This window comes from Lutra lutra, chromosome 2, assembly GCF_902655055.1.
Source record: "Lutra lutra chromosome 2, mLutLut1.2, whole genome shotgun sequence".
NCBI classification, from domain to species: domain Eukaryota; kingdom Metazoa; phylum Chordata; class Mammalia; order Carnivora; family Mustelidae; genus Lutra; species Lutra lutra.
Window position 1 is genome coordinate 65,098,058 of NC_062279.1, and position 7,975 is coordinate 65,106,032.

Sequence of the window (7,975 nt, forward strand, 5' to 3'; positions counted from 1 at the left end):
ATGTCTCTCTTGTTGTTCTCTGTGTGATCCCTCTCAACTTTGTTGTGCAAAAGCTGTTCAATTGACCCTCAGTTCTTCTTCAGGAGGGTTTACTGTATATGAAGATTTAGTGTAGGGTGCCTAGGGGGCTCAGTCAGTTAACTGTCTGCCTTTGGCTCAAGTCATAATCCTGGGGTCCTGGGATTGAGCCCCGCATTGGACTCTCTGCTCAGAGGGAGGCTGATTCTCCCTCTGTTTGCCTCTCTGCTTACTTGTCTTTTTCTCTGTGTCAAATAAGTAAATAAAATCTTTAAAAAAAAAAAAAGACTTGGTATGTCTGTGGGAAGAAGTGAGCTCAGGGTCTTTTTTATGATGTCATTTTGGACCTGCCTTCAATACCCACATTTTTTGAGCTAAGAAATGACAACCTTGAGCTTTGAGTCAATGGTGAACTAGGATTTTAAGTTTTTTTCAGGCAGAGCCTGAAAAAGTCTCTTTTTCTGAAAAGAGTCTTTCTCAGAACCTTCACTAAGTCTGCCATACCTTTTGATGGTAGTTTCCAGTGTACTAGGCATGTACTGTGCACTTTCTTTTTCTTTTTTTTTTTTTTTTTGACAGAGAGAGATCACAAGCAGGCAGAGAGGCAGGCAGAGAGAGAGGAGGAAGCAGGTTCTCTGCTGAGCAGAAAGCCCGATGCGGGGCTCGATCCCAGGACCCTGAGATCATGACCTGAGCCGAAGGCAGCAGCTTAACCCGCTGAGCCACCCAGGCGCCCCAGTACTGTGCACTTTAAATACATTAGTTCATTTAATCTTTAAAATACACCTGAGTTAGATTTCATAATTATCCCCATTTTTATAGATGAGAAAACTAGGGCATAGAGAGAATAAATAACTACCTCAAAGTCACTGAGAAAGTAAATAGCAGAGGTAGGCTTTGAATTCAGGCATTCTGACTTCAGATACTGTGCCCTTAACTACTTTGAGGGATGAAGCATATTAGGGACAGAATGATTCTGGGAAATTTCTTCTCTCACCAATTTTTTTTTAATAGTTTTCTTGAATAGGAATAGGCTTCCAAAGTGAGTCTGTGAAGTCCAGAGGACATCCCATGGATAAGTGTTGAGATTGTTCCAAAATACTAAATGTAGTGTATTAGCTTAAGATGGTAATTTATTCCTGGGTAGCTGGGATATACACCGAGTGATTTAAGGGATGAGTGCATGGAAAACCTTGAGCAGAATTTTTTCCTGAGTGTGCATAGCTTCTCTGAGTACAGACAGCCATGGTTAAATATTGGGATATTATTTGAGGATAGTAACACAATATTACTTCATGGAAACTATATTCATGTTGTCCTGTGTTTCACGTGTTGCTAGCCTCTGGGATGTTGTAGAAGATATTTTGTGGGACATATGAAAACACACTAACATTTTGAGGGAGTAATGAAATATGTATGAATGTGTACAAATATGAATAAGTACTTATTGTGATTTATTCAAAAGGAAAATACTAAGAGAAGTAGGATAATACCTAACTTTTGCAAGTGAATTTCACATTATCTCACCTAATCTTATTTATAGACAAGGAAGGTAAGCCTTACAGAGATTAAGTAACTTTCTCAAGGTCCAGATATGATAAGAACAGAACTGGATTTGAAATCAAGTTTGTCTGATAGCAAAGTCCTTGATCTTTACCCATCACTCTGTGTGTGTGTGTGTGTGTGTGTGTGTGTGTCCATTTGAGAAGTAGAATGTGCTGAGTAGAATATAATGAAATGGTTTCTTTTTGTAGTTCTAGTAAAAGCTGAGTGGTGCTACTTCTATACATACATTATAGAGGTCATTTGGTTAAGAAATGTTATTGAGAATATGTGTTATTAGAATTAAATGAAAGATTCTGCTAAAAACATTATAAGATATAAAGAGCAAATGGTCAGCTCTGCCTTACGCCACTTGTAGTTGAAAATGTCTTTATATTACCTATTGATTTCTTGTTCAATGTTTCCTTCCTGCTTTTTCTTTGAATATCAGCTCATTTAATTACATTAAGACCATTTTCTTCTTCCAAGTTCAAGTGATAGTAGTCTACACCAAAGAGCTCTCAGTGGGAACTAAATGTTAGAGAAAATTGTAAGAAATATTTTAATAAATAACAAAAGGCATGATTACTGAGGATATAAGTCTGGCAGGAGTGAGGAGACATGAGGAGTGCAATATTTTTCAAAAAAGAAAACCTTCTTTTTCCAGATCCCTTTGTGTCTGGGTGACAGCAAAGATGCTGAATCATCATTTAGGAGACACACGTTAAGATTATATACAATGCGCTATAAAAAACACTGCTGCTATCAGGACAATTGGTCAAAATAATGATTGCAACTTTGGACAAACTGTCTTCACAAAGGAAGAAGAGATTATCAGGACTCCAGTAAGATCATTGATATAAAATACTTTCCTAAGGAAGGTGGAATTTCTGTTGATTTTTATTACAAATGGCTATGAGGTTTAGGGCTGAACCTGTGGCCATAGACTATAACCCACCCAGCTGTAGGTCAACATAGGTTTAGAATCCAAAATTTCCCTTTTCTTACTTGGCACATCCATCAGAAGATTCCTAAAAGTTACATATTACTGAATGCCTTTCTTGGAAAAGGAAGTGTTAACTTTCCCTACTCCTCTCGGTACATATACCACAACCTTATTTAGTTCAAGAGTGCTTAATTAGAGAATAACTAAACTGGGAGCACGGTAGTCCCACCTCATCTGCCGTTTCACTTTCCACAGTTTCAGTTACTTGGAGTCAATTGTGTTTCAGAAGCAGATGATCCTCCTTCAGACATAGTATCAGAGGGTCAGTAGTAGCTTAATGCTATGTCACTATGCCTGCCTCATTTATCTTTGTCTCATCACATCATCATTTTTATCATCTCACATCATTACAGGAAGATGAGTGTAGTACAATAAGATATTTTGAAAGAGAAAGGCCACATTCACATAACTTTTATTATAGTATATTGTTATAATTGTTGCATTTTATTATTGTTGTTAATTTCTTACTGTGCCTAATTTATAAATTAAGCTTTATCATAGGTATACATGTATAGGAAAAACATAGTATATGTAGGGTTTTGTACTCCTCCATATCAAACATTTACTGGGGGTCTTGGAACATATTCCCCAGGGAGAAGGGAGGACTACTGTAATAAGTCATTATGAATGTGATAGGGTAGTGATGAGTACACATTGAGTGTTCAATAAATCTCAACAGCCGGTCAATAAAAATAGGAGGGACAGTAATTAAGATGGATCTCCACTTGGAATAGGTAACTGGAGAGGGAGGAAAGGTGATAAAGAGTTATGCTGCCCCCAGGAGTCAGTTAAGCCCTCATATTCCTTGGAAATCCTCATGAAACATGGACCTCCCTTTATAAGAAATACCATGACATTAAGGAAATACATACTTCAGGTATGACAAATTGTGATTGCTCAGATTAAGGGAAAAAGATGTGAGTGACTTAAAGACAAAACAAAAACAAAAAACAAACAAAAAAAAACTATGGCAAGGCTGCTAGGAAAGCCTTAAAATTCTCAAGAAGGAAGCATAATGCATGAATAAAGAATGAATTTAAAAATGAAGTCTGAGAATCAGAAGGCTGTGTCTTCTTCAGTGAAGCTTGGGCTCTACATCTAACTTTAGTTTCCTTGTCTATAAAAGGTGAAGGGGGTAGGCTAGGGTAGTGCCAAGGCTGCTGTCTTAAACCCCATGGTTCTAAACTTGAGTAATTTCAGAATCTGCACAAAACTGACACATTGAGGGGAAGATGATAGCAGTTCTTTTGGAGAAGAGGGATTGAGAGGGGTGCAGGGAAGAGGGAAGGCAGGAGAGACATTCCTGACTAAGAAGACAAACCCTTCGCTCACCATTCATTACCAACTCTGCTCAGTGCTGGAGGTATCCTAGAATGAATATATCACCATGGCTACAGAAATTGGTTCTCTTCCCTGTTTTTTCCATATGCCAAGTTCCCAACACCAAGTGCCTCCACAACTATTGTATAAGCGACCTGATTTTGCACAGCAGCAAGGAATGCAACAGCTTATATTTGATGCAAAACGGATGAGTAGAGAAGTAAACCGAAAACTATAGACTATAATCCGTCTGTAATTAAGTACTTGGAGAATAGAATATGGAAAGAGACCAGAGAGATATGTGGGCAATTCAGCCTGCTGCAGGTTATTATAATGATATAGTCCCATCTATAGGGATGTTGAATAATCCTATGAATGCAGTAACAACAAAATTTGTTCAAACATCAACAAATAAAGTGTCTGCTATTTGTTGTTAGGTAGACTGGAGAAGGAAGATGGTTGGTCATGGAGCTTCTAGTGGAGAATTCACCTTGTGGAATGGACTCAACTTCAATTTTGAAACAATATTATAGGCTCGTGATAGTCCAGTGAGGACCATGACTTGATCACATAATGATATGTATATATTGACAGCAGATCATGGAGAATATGTGAAATATTGTCAGTCAACCATGAACGAGGTCAAGATGTTCAGGAACATAAGGAGGCAATTAGGCCAGGTTTATACACAATATACCATTTTCTGTAGTCCTTATTGTCATGGTTAAATTATTCTCTAAGTGTATTCTGACACATTATCCTTGATCCCCAGTGAAATGCTAGGTTGCTTGCCTGATCACAACATCCCACTGCCTGTTCCATAACCACTTCTCAAGGAACATAGTATACTCTGGCAGTATCATTTTGTTTTAAGGATGTTCTTTGGGGGTAAATTTGCATTTTGACATAATTTCGAGCATATGAAAAGGATCTCCAATGATGCTTTTTGATGCTTTTCCCAGATTCACCAGTTATTTACATTTGGCTTCATTTGTTTAGTTATTCTCTGCATGGGTATATATGTATGTGTCATATAATATATATACTTATGGACAGAGTACCATTTAAGAGTAAATTTAAAACACTGTTCTTAGTTTATTGCATATTTCCTAAAAACACAGGCATTTTTAACACAATCATAATCCAAGTGACAAAACCAGAAAATTTAACATTGATATATATTATAATCTAATACATAGTTCATACTGAATTTCAGTTAACTACATCAGTAATGTCCTTTATAGATATTTTTCCTTGTTCAGAATCCAATTCAGAACCACTTACTGCATTAGTTGAAATGTCTCTTTAAATATGGAATGGCTCCTCAGCCTTCCTTCACCTTCTCTGATCTTAATATTTTTGAGGAGTACAGGTGACTTGTGTTATAGAATGTTTTTCAACTTCAGTTTGTGCAATGTTTCCTTATAATTAGATTTAGATTATGCACTTTATGGAGGTAGATGTATCATTGAAGTTGTATTGTGTCCTCAGTGTAACATTTCACTTGGCACATGATATTGGTTTATCCCTGATTAATAATGCCAACTTTGATCATTTCATCAAGCTTCTAACTTTCTTTGCTATAATGTTAATATTTTCCTTTTATAATTAATAACATTTTCATTCATATTATAGGATTCTAATCACATATAATTTAGCTTATTAGATATTGCTATTAGATATTGTTTCACTTTTTTTCTGCTAATATTTAGATGATTTCTATTGATCTGTTTTCAAGTTTAGTTAGTCTTTTCATTGATGTTTCTGGTCTGTTGATAAACCAATGTATGAGCTTTTCATTTCAGACATTATATATTTCATTTCTAGCAATTTCATTTGGTTCTTCCTTTGTAATAGTGTATATTTATATGCTAAAATTACCCATCTGTTTACTTACCTTACATACCTTTTCTAATATATTCTTTTAGCAAAGTTATTTTAAAGTCCCTGTCTTATCATTTTAATCTCTGGGACAATTTTGAGTCTGCTTGTATTTCCTTTGACTTTTTTTTCTTCATGTGCTTTGTAATTTTTGATGTGTGTAGACATTGTGTGTACTAAAACAACAAAAACAACAAGAAACCCCAGACCAAACAAACAAGCAAACAAGACATAGTAGAGACTGAAGTAAATATTATATTTCCTCAGAAAGGAAACACCCTTTTTTCTGTCAGAAGTCCATCTAAACTGTAGTTGAGCTGAGAGTGGAATTTACTGTTGTTTTAATTAGATTTAGAATACCATTAGGTTAATGATTCAGGGGTGAGTCAGTTCTTTACCTTTGGCAGAGCAAGCACTCTTTGTACAAACAAACTTCAGCTTTCTAAACAAACTGAACTCTCATTCTGCTTTATAAACTGGGTTCCAGCTTTTTATGTTGTGAAGGGGTTTCCTTTGCCATCATGTTTTGTCCTCTAGCTTTCTGTCTTTGAAGAGATTTCTTTCTGCTCTCCTGTCTTGCCCTTGTCTTTGGACTGCAGAGAATTGCAGCAGTGAATGCTCAGAGTACCTGTAAGGGATTTAGCATGGTATGTCTGACAGACAGGGCATAAGAACTCAAAGAGACTCAGGTTCTGGGCACCTGCTCCTCAATGGTGTCTCTCTTTGCTCTCCTGTTCTTCCTTCAGCTGTGGAATACCTCTGAGAAGTATGTAACGAGAGTCTGCAGTTGCCTTGGAGGGGTTTCTCAGTTCTCCTCCCCTACTCTCAGCATTCAGCAAGTGCCTGTGTCTTAGGTTCTATCTCAACAATCTTCTCTCAGAATATTTTGCATGAGCATTTAGTGAGGGCCGGTGGGAAAGATCTGATGAATAAACTAGGTGTAGATTCTCTTTGTGCATAGCACTCCTCAGAATTCTGAACATCACATCAACTGTCATTTAGTCTTTAAAATTCTTACAAAGTTCAGTGAGTTTATCCTGAAACCTATTAATAGTGGCTTCTTCTTGTTCCCATTTTCCTACAAAAGATAGTAGAAGTTATAGGACATTATTTTTTTACAAGGGGCGTGTCACATTCTAGATTTTATTTCACTTTGGTTTATTTCATCATAAACTATCTGATGAGTTTACAAAAAAAACCTATGACTTTGTAGGGTATTTGGCTTGTCTTTGATAGGGTGAAAGTAGAAGTAGAAATTAAAATTTGGTGTCCTTTTAATACATTCCCATCATTCTATGACCACTTTCTGGATTTCTGTATGAGATGTTCCAGGACCATTTTATACTTTCCTTGCTCCAGCTCTGTAATCAGCCCTTTCAAAGCCCTGGCCTTTTTAGTGCAGATGTCGCTATTAATTAGAAGCCAGTTATAAGTTCTAGATATACTCATTGCTGCAGGTCTCATCGGTCCTAGTTCTCTTTAAGTGGACAGAGCTGAAAAACTATCATCTATCTATTATCTATCTATCTATCTATCATCCACCATATACCTATCCATGTATTTATCATCATCATCATTATCCATTCATCTATTAAAGACTGAGTTAATACTGATGACTCCTATTCCAATCCAACAACATTTTACACACTATAATTTTCTTTTATTCACATTTGTAACTTTCTTCTACATCAATGTTAAACTTGAACCTCATTATCCTTAATACATTTACTCATTTGCTCAAGATTAGAATATATAGAATTCAGTTTAAGAAGATGTGGAATACTATAATGGAATACTATGCAGCCATAGAAAAGAAATGAAATCTTGCCATTTGCAATGATGTGGATGGAACTAGAGGGTATTATGCTTAGCGAAATAAGTCAATCAGAGAAAGACAATTATCATATTATCTTCCTGATATGAAGAATTTGAGAGACAACATGGGGAGATTGGGGGGTAGGGAAGGCGAAAATGAAACAAGATGGGATTGGGAGGGAGACAAACCATAAGAGACTCTTAATCTCACAAAACAAACTGAAGTTTGCTGGGGTAGAGGGGTAGGGAGAGGGTGGTCGGGTTATGGACATTGGGGAGGGTATGTGGTGTGGTGAGTGCTGTGAAGTGTGTAAACCTGGTGATTCATAGACCTATACCCCTGGGACTAATAATACATTATATATTATATGTTAACTAAAAAAAAATTGCTAA

The 7,975-nt window shown here is 36.5% G+C and overlaps 1 pseudogene; it reads left to right on the forward strand.

Annotated features, from left to right (window-relative positions):
* Positions 1-3,953: 3,953 nt before the first annotated feature.
* On the forward strand, positions 3,954-4,651 carry LOC125094070 (pre-mRNA 3' end processing protein WDR33-like; annotated as a pseudogene).
* The last annotated feature ends 3,324 nt before the right edge of the window (positions 4,652-7,975 follow it).